The sequence below is a fragment of the Mirounga angustirostris genome, unplaced genomic scaffold, assembly GCF_029215605.1.
Source record: "Mirounga angustirostris isolate CCGP_5_RB_7025 unplaced genomic scaffold, mMirAng1.0.hap1 SCAF_3, whole genome shotgun sequence".
Taxonomy (NCBI): Eukaryota; Metazoa; Chordata; class Mammalia; order Carnivora; family Phocidae; genus Mirounga; species Mirounga angustirostris.
Window position 1 is genome coordinate 140,499,741 of NW_026991711.1, and position 13,556 is coordinate 140,513,296.

At 39.7% G+C, this 13,556-nt stretch overlaps 1 long non-coding RNA gene across 1 annotated transcript in view; it reads right to left on the bottom strand.

Annotated features, from left to right (window-relative positions):
- Positions 1 to 573: 573 nt before the first annotated feature.
- LOC123841360 (uncharacterized) overlaps positions 574 to 13,556 on the bottom strand; it is a 58,503-nt gene continuing 45,520 nt past the window's right edge. The window contains exons 4-5 of the long non-coding RNA XR_010410223.1: positions 8,408 to 8,484; positions 574 to 6,324 (exon numbers count right to left, since the gene is read on the bottom strand). This is a non-coding gene — a long non-coding RNA (uncharacterized LOC123841360). The remainder of the gene's footprint in view (positions 6,325 to 8,407; positions 8,485 to 13,556) is intronic.

The following is a 13,556-nucleotide window of genomic DNA, read 5'->3' on the forward strand; positions in this document are numbered from 1 at the left end:
AAGATTTTATTTATTTATTTGACAGAGAGAGACACAGCGAGAGAGGGAACACAAGCAGGGGGAGTGGGAGAGGGAGAAGCAGGCTCCCGGCAGAGCAGAGAGCCCGATGCGGGGCTCGATCCCAGGACCCTGGGACCATGACCTGCGCCGAAGGCAGACGCTTAACGACTGAGCCACCCAGGCGCCCCGAAATACTTATTCTTAAAGTCTCATTTTTATGAGCAAAGAGGATCACTTTGCGCTTGGTAATAGAAACAGCAAAGAGGAGATTTTTATTTTTGCATAAAGTTGGAGGTTGCATAAATACACGAACATGAAAAGACACATCTTTTAAATGTGAATTACCTGAAAGTTGATTTTAACCAAAAGACAAGCAAGAGAAAACAGTAAGATCAAATCTGCCTTGCTAATAGACTTGGATTCACTGGAGTTGAGCTGGGGGGTGGGGAGGGGGTGGCAGAATCACTCCATTAGGTTGATTTAGTAAAAGCCAAGAAATATGCTCCTGAGCACAGCATGGATGTAGGATGACTCACTCTTCCACTGTTTCTTGAACTGTTTTATGAGCAAAGATGCCTGTTACTTTGGTGTGATTTGAGGGGACTTTAAGGAATCTAGAAGTTCCTCATCCATTCAAAAGACAGACCCCAAATAAGAATTTTTTTCTGTCCCAAAATATCTTCCTTACTAATGTGTGAAATTTCACCACCATTTTATTAAAGTAAATAAAAGAGCAAGTCTGTATATTCTAAGGAGACAGAGACTATAATCTCAGTTCTGTCCCCAGGATGAGATTAGTGCCTGGCAGAGAGGCTAATCAATAATATCTATCTGTTGAATGAACACATTTCCTGACACTTTTATGCAATGGAGAATTTTTTAATATTTGCTGTATTTTTTAAATCAATTTTCTTTCTAATCCATAAATGCTAGAACTTAAATTGTTGAAAGGCAAGAAAAGGGGAACTTCAGAGTGAATAAAGTATACTTATTCTTTCAGGATAATGGAAACGAGGGCAAATTTCTGATTTTAACAATTTTTTTTTGGCCAGCCTAGCTACAGTCTAATAAAATGAAAAGGAAAGAATGTGTTGTCTTTTATTTTATTTTTTTTTAATATTTTATTTATTTATTTGAGAGAGAGAGAATGAGAGACAGAGATACGAGAGGGAAGAGGGTCAGAGGGAGAAGCAGACCCCCTGCCGAGCAGGGAGCCCGATGCGGGACTCGATTCCGGGACTCCAGGATCGTGACCTGAGCCGAAGGCAGTCGCTTAACCAACTGAGCCACCCAGGCGCTCCCGAATGTGTTGTCTTTTAATATATGAATTTGGTTGCTTATCAATGGAGTACTTTCCTTATCATCAAAATTTTGTGACCCAAAAAACAGTGGGTGGTAGTGTGTCCTTATCTTCATAAATTCCTATGAATCCTAATTATTTTTTTTTAAGATTTTATTTATTTATTTGACAGAGAGAGACACAGCAAGAGAGGGAACACAAGCAGGGGGAGTGGGAGAGGGAGAAGCAGGCCTCCCGTTGAGCAGGGAGCCCGATCCAGGGCTCGGGGATCCCAGGACCCTGGAACCATAACCTGAGCCGAAGGCAGACGCCTAATGATGAGCCACCCAGGCACCCCCCCATGAATCCTAATTCTAACCTTATTTGGTTAAGCAGTTGAGGTGGGAGTGTTGGGTTATCTGACAAAAAAATTATTCCAGCACATAGATTTTTCACCGGCCTCTTCATGTTATCAGATTTCACAGTAATAATATTTATTACTGGGACTGAGCGTTAACACACTAAAGAAGGACAAATAACTGATGCTGGAGACATCATTTTTTTTTTTAGATAATTTTAATCTTAATGAAAATTCTTACATGAACAAAGTCATCCCCCCCCACCCCCAAGGCCTGTGTTAATTTGCATAGTTTATAACCTTAAATCTGAGTAAAGTGTTGGCATAAGTCAAATGCAGGGCTGTGTACTATCATATTATGCCAACTCTCGGATTACCTTTTAAAGAGGGAAAAAATATATGGCAGGTTTCATTTCAACACTCGAAAGAAAAGGCAATTGGGGGAGGTTAAATTCAGGAAGGAAAATTGTTTAGTTGCATCTTTGTTAACAATTTGGAAGCATCCATTGTATTAATTCTGCAATGGTACTGAGCTAGTTTTATTAAGGCAAATTTATAGCAATGTTAGAAATTAATACCACTCTTATTTCCTCCACTGCCTGACTTTATTGAATGCCATGGGGCATATTAATCAGTAAAGCCAAGTAGTGCATGAAATAAAAGTATAAATTAACCTGTAACATGAATGTAAAAGGGGCTTAATAAAATAGAAATAAATAACACTTTAATGATAATCAACCTGCCCTGTCTGAGCCAAGCAAAAATTGTGATAATGCCAAACACAGGGTCTAAAGAGCCCTATGTATTTTTATAAAGTTAGATGGAACCAAGCATTGACATAGAAGTCAAAGTTAATAATTACGGCCACATAAGCCACAAATGATGTGTTGCAGGAATCTGGAACTATTAGTTCAACAGACAAACATATGCACTGCATTAAAAGAGTTTGAACACTGAGCAGCTAACTATTCTAAGTTTCCACTTTTTTACCACCCTGAACACACCCAATCTCATCTAAGTTCCCACTTTGGGTCAGGTAGTTTAGAAAAACATGATTGTCTTACTGGGCTCCCCCGGCCAATATATTCTGGTATTTTTTAAAAGTATAGTAAATGGCTTTTAAATTTATTGAAACTGTTTATTTATTTAAAACTGTACTTTCTTCACATTTTTATATAAACAGTATTTGCTTCAAATTTTTAAAAAATATCACACTTTATTAAAATTTTAAAAATCTTAAAAAAATCTCTTCTCTGTGTATAGTTAGGACTCCCTTTTGCTTTTTTCATGTTACCGTACCTTTCTCTTTCTTTCTGGATCAAATAAAAGACAGTATTAATATCAATACCAGTATAGTATATATATATATAAATTGTAAATTTTTTCAGAGAAAAAAAAAGATATACCAAACAACATATATAACTGGATGACACTCTATTTCCCTCCAAAACGTGTTTGCTTTGAGTATATAATTGAAGCAATGATAGTACCACAGTGTAAGACACCTACAAAATGAAATTCAAAGCTTCTTTGAAACAAATAGCCATAGAGGGGCACCTGGGTGGCTCAGTGTCGGTTAAGCATCCAACTTTTGATTTCAGCTCAGGTCATGATCTCGGGGTGCTGGGATCAAGCCTGTGTAGGGCTCCCGTCACAGGAGGGAGTCTGCTTCTCCCTCTCCCTCTGCCCTCCCCCTGCTCATTCTCTCTCTCTCAAAAAAAAAAAAAAAATTTAAAAAAATAATAATAACCATAGAATAATATTGTCAACTCTTCACAGAGAAACTGACACAACCATAAGCTTCATTCTAATCTCTCGATCGACATTTACATATGCAACCAAAAGATAATGTGGGGGCGAAGGGTTGGGCATGTAACACCTGTTATTTTTATAAGTATCCATTAACCTTACCAGGTTGATAAAAGAATAAAACAATATGTTGATATTTGGAATAATAAAACATGCTCCCCAAATGCAAGGTACTATTATTAATATTCATGGGAAGAAAATATCCACACACAGCTCTACTCAGACTTGTTCTCCTGGATTTTAGCATTGACTATAATAATCAAGGAAGATGATATAAAAACACTTTATTTTTTTTTATAAAAACACTTTAAATCATATTCTAAAATTATGTGAACAGCGACTTTATTTTTTTTTTTAAGATTTTATTTACTTGAGAGTGAGCAAGCACAAGCAGGGAGAGGGGCAAAGGGAGAGGGAGAAGCAGGCTCCCCGCTGGGCAGGGAGCCCAACTCGGGGCTCCATCCCAGGACCCTGGGATCATGACCTGAGCCAAAAACAGGTGCTTAACCGACTGAGCCACCCAGGTGCCCAAAACCACGACTTTAAATTATAACTTATTTTTGCTTTCTAATGCTGATGCTATATCAATTTGATTAAATCTTCAAGGATCCTGTTCCCTGTCACCAGATCAATCTCCCTGGAATATTATTCCTATGAGTATGTCTCCCTCTAAAATCCTCCCTGGCTCCCTCTGCCTCCAGAATAAAGTTCTAACTGCTTAGCTGCACATCAAAACTTCATGATAATGCCCCACTCCTTGTAGGTAGCCAAGGTTCCTATGCTCTGGTCTGTGACCCTTTGTTTATGACCTTCTTTTTGCCTGGAGTGTCTTTCCCTCGCACCACAACTACATACTACAGCCCCACCATCATCCCCATAAAGTTCTTCCCAACCTTCAAAGCTCTGCTCAAATGCTACTCCTCCTAAACTTTTCTGATCACTCTGAGATTGCTTTTTCTTTTTTTTAGTTTCAGCATGGAGGAAGCCAGCGGATCCACAGAATTGTGGATCCATCATAGAATTTTAAATCTTACAGTCTTTTGGCAAAAAAGAAAAATATTAATTCTTTATTTTGTTAAAATTGCATGTGTTGTACCAACAGTCAGTGTCCCAGTCAATATACAGTTGATGCTTTGTTTTAAGCTATTTCTTAAGAAATTCAAAAATTATTCAATAGAAATGTTTCAATTTACAAACCCCTTTTTAATATCACAATGAAACGTCACGCTGTGAGGTGGCTTTTCTGATATTATGGGCAAAATCACCAATGCAGGTATGTGAGTATCACTCTAGAATTCCTTCCCCTCCAATAGAACAGAATAATCTAGGATGGGCTCCAATATATAGAATGTATGCCTAGAGACATTACAATGGCTTATTTAGAGAGCAAAAAGTCATTCAGATATTCTGAATTATTTTATGGTAGTGAAAACCTACTGACCCAAGGATCTCATCAAGAATAAGAAAACAATATTAAAGGCCACTGGGCTTTTGCATTTTATTAACTTCAAAATGGAAAATTAAGTCTGGGTCATATTAGAACACCAAGCAATTGTGGTGGGACCTCCCCTCACTATCACAGTCTCAAAAATACATCAGTTGGTATATTTTAATTTTTACACTTTATTTCAAGGGGTGAAAAAAAGGTATAAAGTGTAAATGCCAAAGAACAGGCACAAGAAATTATATAGGGATTTTAGCTGATTTCATTTTCTGAGAAATAAGATTCAGAACAAGTTTTTCCCTGGGTTAAAAGACAGGGAAGAAAATTCTTACTGCCAAATTGTTACCTATCAATTATTCTTAGTGCTATCCTAATAATTTCATATAATTAAAGAATAAAAATTGACCCTCTGTGACTTAAAATTATAATAGTCTAGCACATGGGGATTATCTGAATTCTAAACATCCATGTTATAAATGTACATAGATTGTAAACATCTCTGTTATAACTGTAAAACAACAACTATAATAATTACTATAATAATCAGCCAGTCAGAGAAACTGCAGAGCATAAAACAGTATGGGCTCCCCCTGCTGTCTCTACTGCTAAACTTTTTTTTTTTTTTTTTAAGATTTTTATTTATTTATTAGAGAGAGTGAGTACAAGTAGGCAGAGAGGCAGGCAGAGGGAGAGGGAGAAGCAGGCTCCCCACAGAGCAGGGAGCCCGATGCGGGGCTCGATCCCAGGACCCTGGGGTCATGACCTGAGCCGAAGGCAGACGCTTAACCGACTGAGCCACCCAGGCGCCTCTCTACTGCTAAACTTAACTAACATTTCCGGTTGCCAGGGCTTGGTGCCCTGATTTTAAGGTTGATTCATAAACAAAGGGTAAACAAAACAATAGTAAAATGCCATTATATCAATAAATCAGTAGGTCGAGGGGGAAAGGAGAAATGAGATTGTCGTAATAAGGAAGCACGTACACGAAGGTGAGCATTGCCTGGAATTCCAAAAGCTGTGCTAATGAGCTTCTGGGGAGCATCAAGACTGTCCTGCCACTGCATTTAGATAAAGAAGTTTATAAGTCTGACTTGCTAGGGAACTTCGTCAAATCTGAAAATCATCTAATGCCCCTTGGCAAGTTGGACACAGGGCCGCCATCTCGGCTCTCTACAAGCAGGACATGGAGACAAGCCCAAGCCCAACAGGGTACACTAAGGAGATTATTTTGGAGAAGTCCTAATGACAGTGAACAGGAGGCTAGCTTAACATCTTATCCAAGTGAGATCCCAGGCCTCCTCCGTGATGGTTGCTTGGAGTTCGGTAGGCTAATGAGGGAAACCATCTGTAGCACTTTATTGGCAGATGCGTCCCCTCCTCATACTGTGCCAGAGTCTCCTAATGAGGAGGTCTGTAGAGGGCTTCGGGATCACTCTGCAAGGGAAGATTATGCTATTTAGGAACCATGTGATCTAGAGGCCAGACCAGTATTTGATTATTTGTACATATGCATTTTAGATTGCCTTGTCTTTTCCAGTGTGAACACCGTAATGTGTGACTGTATTTATAAGTTTGTTTTTATGCTGCCAAATTCAGGGACACCCACGAGTAAAAATTATATCCTATGTTTATTTCTTTTGTAAAAATGTTATAGACTATTTCAAATAAAAGGAGAATCCAAATTGAGTAAACCGGTTATTTGCTATCACTATTTCAAAGTCATCAGAGACATCGCCAAAAAGGAAAAATATATAGAGAGACACTCAGGTGTATTTTCCTTCCTTCCTTCAAATGTGTTTATTTTGCAATGTAGAGTTAATTTCTAACTTTATAATATCAAAAAGTAATAAGAAATCAAACCCAAATGATAAATCTTAAAATCTTTATGAGTAAATTTCAAATTATGACGGAATGACATTTCAAAGCATTTACCTGGCAGCATATGGGAAATTACATAAGGATTATAGTAGGCATCAAAATATTTTAAGGCGACCACTAAACAGTTTTAAAGAAAGACTTAATTGGGGCCCCTGGGTGGCTCAGTTGTTAAGCCTCTGCCTTCGGCTCAGATGTCATGATCCCAGGGTCCTGGGATCGAGCCCCACATTGAGCCCCACATTGAGCCCCACATCGAGCCCCACATCGAGCCCCACATCGAGCCCCACATCGGGCTCCTTGCTCTGCAGGAAGCCTGCTTCCCCCTCTCCCACTCCCCCTGCTTGTATTCCCTCTCTCTCTGTGTCTCTGTCAAATAAAATCTTTAAAAAAAAAAAATAGACCTAATCACAAACTCAGCATTTAAAATAAGTAGCTACATACTACAAAAATGTTTTAAAAGAGCATAAATTATTTTATCTTGCTGTAATTCCCAAAATTTTATGACAATTCCACTCTATCATTCATTTCAGTTTCAATTAATCTACTGTCATTGAAAGAGCCTTGTTAAAATTAATTTTCTTTTTCCAAAAAAGAAAAAAATACTCCTTAAAACTCATATTCAGGGTGCCTGGGTGGCTCAGTTGGTTGACAAGGAGGTTAGGTGAATTTTTAATATGAAATATGCAGCTTTTAGCAAAAGTGCAAAGTAAGTTCAAAGTTCCAGTTTACGTAAATCTCACACAGCGGCCCCGGGAGCTGCTGGCTATTTTACCATCTGACGTCTCCCATAGAGATTTTAAATGTGTTTCCTCAACAGCAGAGTAACACTTTAGGCTGCCCGGGAAGACTGTTACAATAATTCCTGCCTGAAACCTTCTCTTAAATTAGATCTGCCTTCTAAAAATATTATTACAAGAATTTTAGTTCAGATTATCCTTATTCTCTAGAACTGACATAGAGATATACAAATGATCTTTCTTTTAATAATAAATTCTTTATTTAAATGCAATTTAGTTAGCATATACTGTATTATTAGTTTCAGGTGTAGAATTCAGTGATTCGTCAGTTGCATATAACACCCAGTGCTCAATAACAAATGACATTTTTTTAAAAAGTTCTTTACAAGCTTCAGCTTGTTTTCATTAGAAATTCCACATCGAATATTAGTACTAATAATTGATTTTAGCAATAAGTAATAGTTATAAACACTCCTGCTATTTAATGAAAGAAATGTCTCAGCTTCACGTTTTATTTATTAGCATTTGAAGTCCCTCCATAACCCTAGTAAGATCAGCTATAGCTTAAATGAGAAAAATGGTCTGCCAAAAATTCTTTGTTCTTAAAATACATACTGTATGTTTGAAGTTTTCCTGCAAATCCTTATAACCTATTTCAACTTGAGGACAGATTGGGCTCCAAGCCTAGATTTACTTCATACATCCCCAACAAAGTGTCTTTTGCCCGAAATTTTTATATAGTTTTTTCAGAACGTATCAGCTCCAAATATCATCTTAAGAGGTTTCTGTTTTATTAACCATCTGAGAGTTATTCATCTAGAGTTGTACCAGTGAGAAGGTAGCAGAGCCTGTTCACAGTAGAAATATTTGCTACTTAAAAATGAACACAAATTTAGACTTACAACATGCCTGTCTTCAGTGCTGTGTTTGTGGTGAAGTTCCATAGTTATTACATGTCCTAGTATATATTCAAATATCTCTACAAATGAAAAACAAAAAGTTAAGCATTCACTCGCAAAAGATTGAGCTGCTCCATCAACATGGCAGGAATATTTCAAATAAATGATCTCTTCTCAAATCCATTGGAAGAATGGAATGCATTTGTCTGGCCTTTCCTCTGTCCGCCCCTGCCCACCATTTTTCTCTACTTTGACCTGCAATTCCGCCTGCCCCTCTCTAGGCACGCGGCAATGATCCCCCATGATACTGATGGGGGAAAAAATGGGGAAGGACGAGGGCTAAGGGGAGGCAACATGATGAGAGCCGTCTCGCCGGATTTGAGAGCAACCACGCGGCTCCCCTCTCCTACCACTAGCTGGCGCCAGAGCTCTAAAGATGCAGTGATATATTGCGTCACAGCCTGCTAATTAACAAGGCTGTTTTCAAACTGACCGCAGTTATCCGAGGAAAACATGAAATGATTTTCACTGTGAACACGTAGTAAAGCAGCACCACAGAGGCTGCCATTTCGATTAAAATAACCCCATTTTATGCCTCCAAGCTTTTGTCGAAGGAAAGAAGAAAGGAAAGGAAGGACGGACGGAAGGAAGGAAGAGAAAAGCATCATTAAAGAATCTGAAGGGGTTTTTTTTCTTATCTAAATAATAAACCTAGGAGAAGCCCTTTTTTCCTCCACCAACTATTCACTATACATATAAAACTGTAAAAATTCTGGTTATATAATGCTCTGTTAACCTAAATAATAAAGTGCCCTTTTTTTATTATGCCTTTTGTCTAAGGCAGAAATGTCCAACATAGGAGGGTCACACATGAAAAGCAACTTTACTGCCTTAACTCCTAATTCACTGTTATACCCTCCTTCCTTGTAACTAGCTTCAGCTTTGCTAGCATGCCTGCTCTGCAAGACCAGCTTTCTCTCATCCTGCCCTTGCCTCCTCTCGTGTAAGCAGAACACCGCCCTTCCAGACACCACCATGGCTGCAACTCTGTGGCCAGGAATGGCAGCCAAATGCACATAATTGCTCATTTTAGGGAAAGATGGCTCCTGGACAAAAGAGAGGAAACAGCACTTTTGGTTCATGACATAAATTATCGTTATGCAAGTAGATATACTGAGATAGAGGTGTGACTAGAACAAAATCATATGCGAAAAACTCAAAGCCTTTGCTGCCACGGAAAATACTGGTTTTCCAGTATGGAGGTTCATCAAAAAGTTGAAAATAGAGCTACCGTGCGACCCAGCAATTGCACTACTGGATATTTACCCCAAAGATACCAACATAGTGATCCGAAGGGGTACGTGCCCCGCAATGTTTATAGCAGCAATGTCCACAATAGCCAAACTATGGAAAGAGCCAAGAGATGTCCATCAACAGATGAATGGATAAAGAAGATGTGGTGTATATATATATGTGTGTATGTGTGTATATATATGTATGTATATGTGTGTATACACATACAATGGAATATTACGCAGCCATCAAAAAAAAAAACAACGAAATCTTGCCATTTGCAATGACGTGGATGGAACTAGAGGGTATTATGCTAAGCGAAATAAGTCAATCAGAGAAAGACAAGTATCATATGATCTCACTAATATGAGGAATCCTTATTCTCAGGAAACAAACAGGGTTGCTGGAGTGGTGGGGGGTGGGAGGGATGGGGTGACTGGGTGATGGACACTGGGGAGGGTATGTGCTATGGAGAGCACTGTGAATTGTGTAAGACTGATGAATCACAGACCTGTACCCCTGAAACAAATAATACATTTTATGTTTAAAAAAAAAAAAAAAAAAGAAGATAGTAGGAAGGGGAAAATGAAGCCGGGAATCGGAGAGGGAGATGAACCATGAGAGACTATGGACTCTGAGAAACAAACTGAGGGTTTTAGAGGGGGGTGGGGGGATGGGTTAGCCCGGTGATGGGTATTAAGGAGGGCACGTATTGAATGGAGCACTGGGTATTATATACAAACAATGAATCATGGAACACTACATCAAAAACTAATGATGTATGGTGACTAACATTACATAATAAAATAAAATTAAAAAAAAATACTGGTTTTCATTTGAGCAAACTTCATATATATGTAATACATTTTTACAATTAGAAAAATGGCAGACACCGATTATTTTGGCAAGAGGAGAATTTAGACAAAACTACAGTGAAATATCATAATTTTCTGAAGCAATACTTTTTAGTTTAACTTATGAATGGTCTAAATGGCTGGTAATACCCATTCGAATCACGTACCTATTACCCACTCTGCCCCCTCGTGTCCTCCAGGACAGTGAAGGTGGACCACGTGGGACTGGGGAGGAAAGAACTGGTTTCTCGAAACCAGCCTTCCCCTGGCTTTCGGGGCAGAAAAACATCAAGCTTTCCTTCACTCACCCTTACGCTAATTCCTCAAAGAATGAATGCTAAGCTTTATCTTGGTCGGATTTGCTTCACCTCCAGGACAAATGAGATAAATGTGTTTTCTGTACTTAGAAGCCAGTCCCTCTCTGAGCCAAAGTATACATGTGGTGCCTCAGACTTGCAGTTCTAAACCTTTCCTGAGCTGAGTTTTCCCTTGGCATATCAGTGAGTCATGTCCTTTCCTCTCCAAATAAGGTCCCAGAAATGAACCGGGACAGAGTGTGGGGTGCTGTACCAACTGATGTTTGTTTTGGTGGCTTTTCAGTATGCCCCTTGAAATCTTTACAAACACCTAATGACACCTAGGTGACTTTGATGAAGGAGGGAATATTCAGAAGGTGATAATAAAGTTTTGAGACTGTAAAAAATTCTGCAGAGCAAACACAATGGAGCAGCTCAGTGCGTCTGCAGTGTCATGGAGGGTCAGATTTACTCTTTTGTTATCAGTCCTGATTTTGCTGGGCCTTTCCAGGAGACATAATGACAGGGGAAATACATTAACCACAATTTGGAATGCCTTGATCTTCATGCTAACTGCAGTTGTCTTTTGTTACTTACTGGCCTTGACCTATAGATGGACTGCATCAGTTGCTACTGAACCCAGCAGGTTCCTAGTGCAAGCCCGAGTCTTATGCATAGTTTAATTCATATTCCACTCAACATGCCCGTTTTATTTCCAGTGGAAATTGCTCATTTAATTGCACTGTAAGTTTTATGGGGTATGCCCCAGGCTGCTTTCTTTATGCTAGGCATTTCAGTATTTATGGGCAGAGCTATACCCAAAACTTCAAACATAAAGTAAAACCAGCAAAATATGCTCTCCTCCAGTTCCATAAATACTTTTCTCCAGTTTCATTATTTTTTCCAATGAAATTAAAGGAGTGTGCTAAACCTGTAACATAGACTATTGCTTGGTGTCTCCAGAGCTGCTTCTGTCCTTCAGATTCATATCTGATACAGCTCTGCTTTCCTGCTCAAGAATGAGACTACAAGAGAGCAAGAGTGGTCCATTCTGTGCATGAGCTCACTCTCCACTAACAGAAAAGACCTCTGTCCATAGTCTACAGAATTTTTTCCATAAGACTAACCTGATTTTTTCCTTTGTTTTTTTAATGAACTGTGCCTGCTTCTAGGTGACACCTACACACAGTAAATAAACGCTCTGGATTACAGATTTAATGGATGTGTTGCACAACAGGTCTGGTTGAAAGAAAGAAATATCTGCCAGCCTTCCGCACAGATGGTTTCTACGTTGGGGGGCAGGGGCAGACAGACCTGATTTTACCTATAGCAGATCAGAATACATTCCTAAACTACTCAAATACTAAGGTTCTACTGTGTTTTCTAAACCTATGATTTGCTTTTATCTACTATTGTTATCCTGGGAATTCCCGAGATTTCAACAAACACTTCCTACTGATTACAGCATTGATGCCATCATTCCTGTATTGGTTGGGATTCAGTGAAGCTCAAGTAGAGGAAAACCCAAAATAACAGTGGCTTAAACAAGACAGAAATTCTCATACTCATTAGGATAGTTCACATATTCTGGTTCTTCTCCCATTGGGGCACATGGAAGGATGTACTTCCCTACCCTCTTTGAGGTTAGGCATTTTGATGTGATTTACATTAGCCAATGAAGGGACACATGTGTTTTCACATGTGTGAAAACACAGGTCTTTCAGGCGGAAGCTTTAAGAGTATACGATTGACTACATTCCCTTTGCCTGTCTGGACAGTAGTGGGAGCACTGATTGAGATAGAATGCTTCAGCCCAGGTCTCTCAGTTCCCTCGATGAGCAGATTCCCCTGCTGACCAGCGCTGGACAAATGGTGGGATCAAGAAATAAACTTTTGTTGTGTTAAGCCACAGATTAAATTTCATTCTCACATAACAGTCGGGGTGGAAGGGCCAGAACTGACATAGTGATCCATGGTTTTAGGAACCCAAGCTCCTCTGTCTGGCTGTTCAGGGGAGCATAGCCACGTGCTCTTGTTCTAAAATTCCAAGCAGCAGGAAGCTCCACTCAGATGCCCCTGGCCAGGACTTGGTTGCATGGCTACCTCTAGAGCTGCAAGGGAAGGGGGATAGATGAAAGCTAGCTGAGGCTCAGCCAAAACTTGTGGACTGTTTTACTATGTGAGAGGAACGGTGCTGCCACTCTGCTCTGACTCTCAAAAAGTCCTTCTGTTGGGCACTGGGTGGCTCTGTCAGTTGAGCGTCTGCCTTGGGCTCAGGTCATGATCCCAGGGTCCTGGGATCCAGTCCCGCATCGGGTTCCCTGCTCAACGGGGAGTCTGCTTCTCCCTCTCCCTCTGCCGCTGCCCCTGCTTGTGCTCTCTCTCTGACAGATAAATAAAATCTTTTTTTAAGTCTTTTTTTTTTTAAGATTTTATTTATTTATTTGACAGAGAGAGACACAGGGAGAGAGGGAACACAAGCAGAGGGGGTGGGAGAGGGAGAAGCAGGCTTCCCGCCAAGCAGGGAGCCCAATGGGGGGCTTGATCCCAGGACCCTGGGATCATGACCTGAACCGAAGGCAGACGCTTAATGACTGAGCCACTCAGGCGCCCCTAAAAAAGTCCTTTTGTAAATAGATGCTGGTGGTAGGATTGCACAGCCCCCATCACAACCATCTTTTATAAAAATGCAGAAGTAATTAGAATATT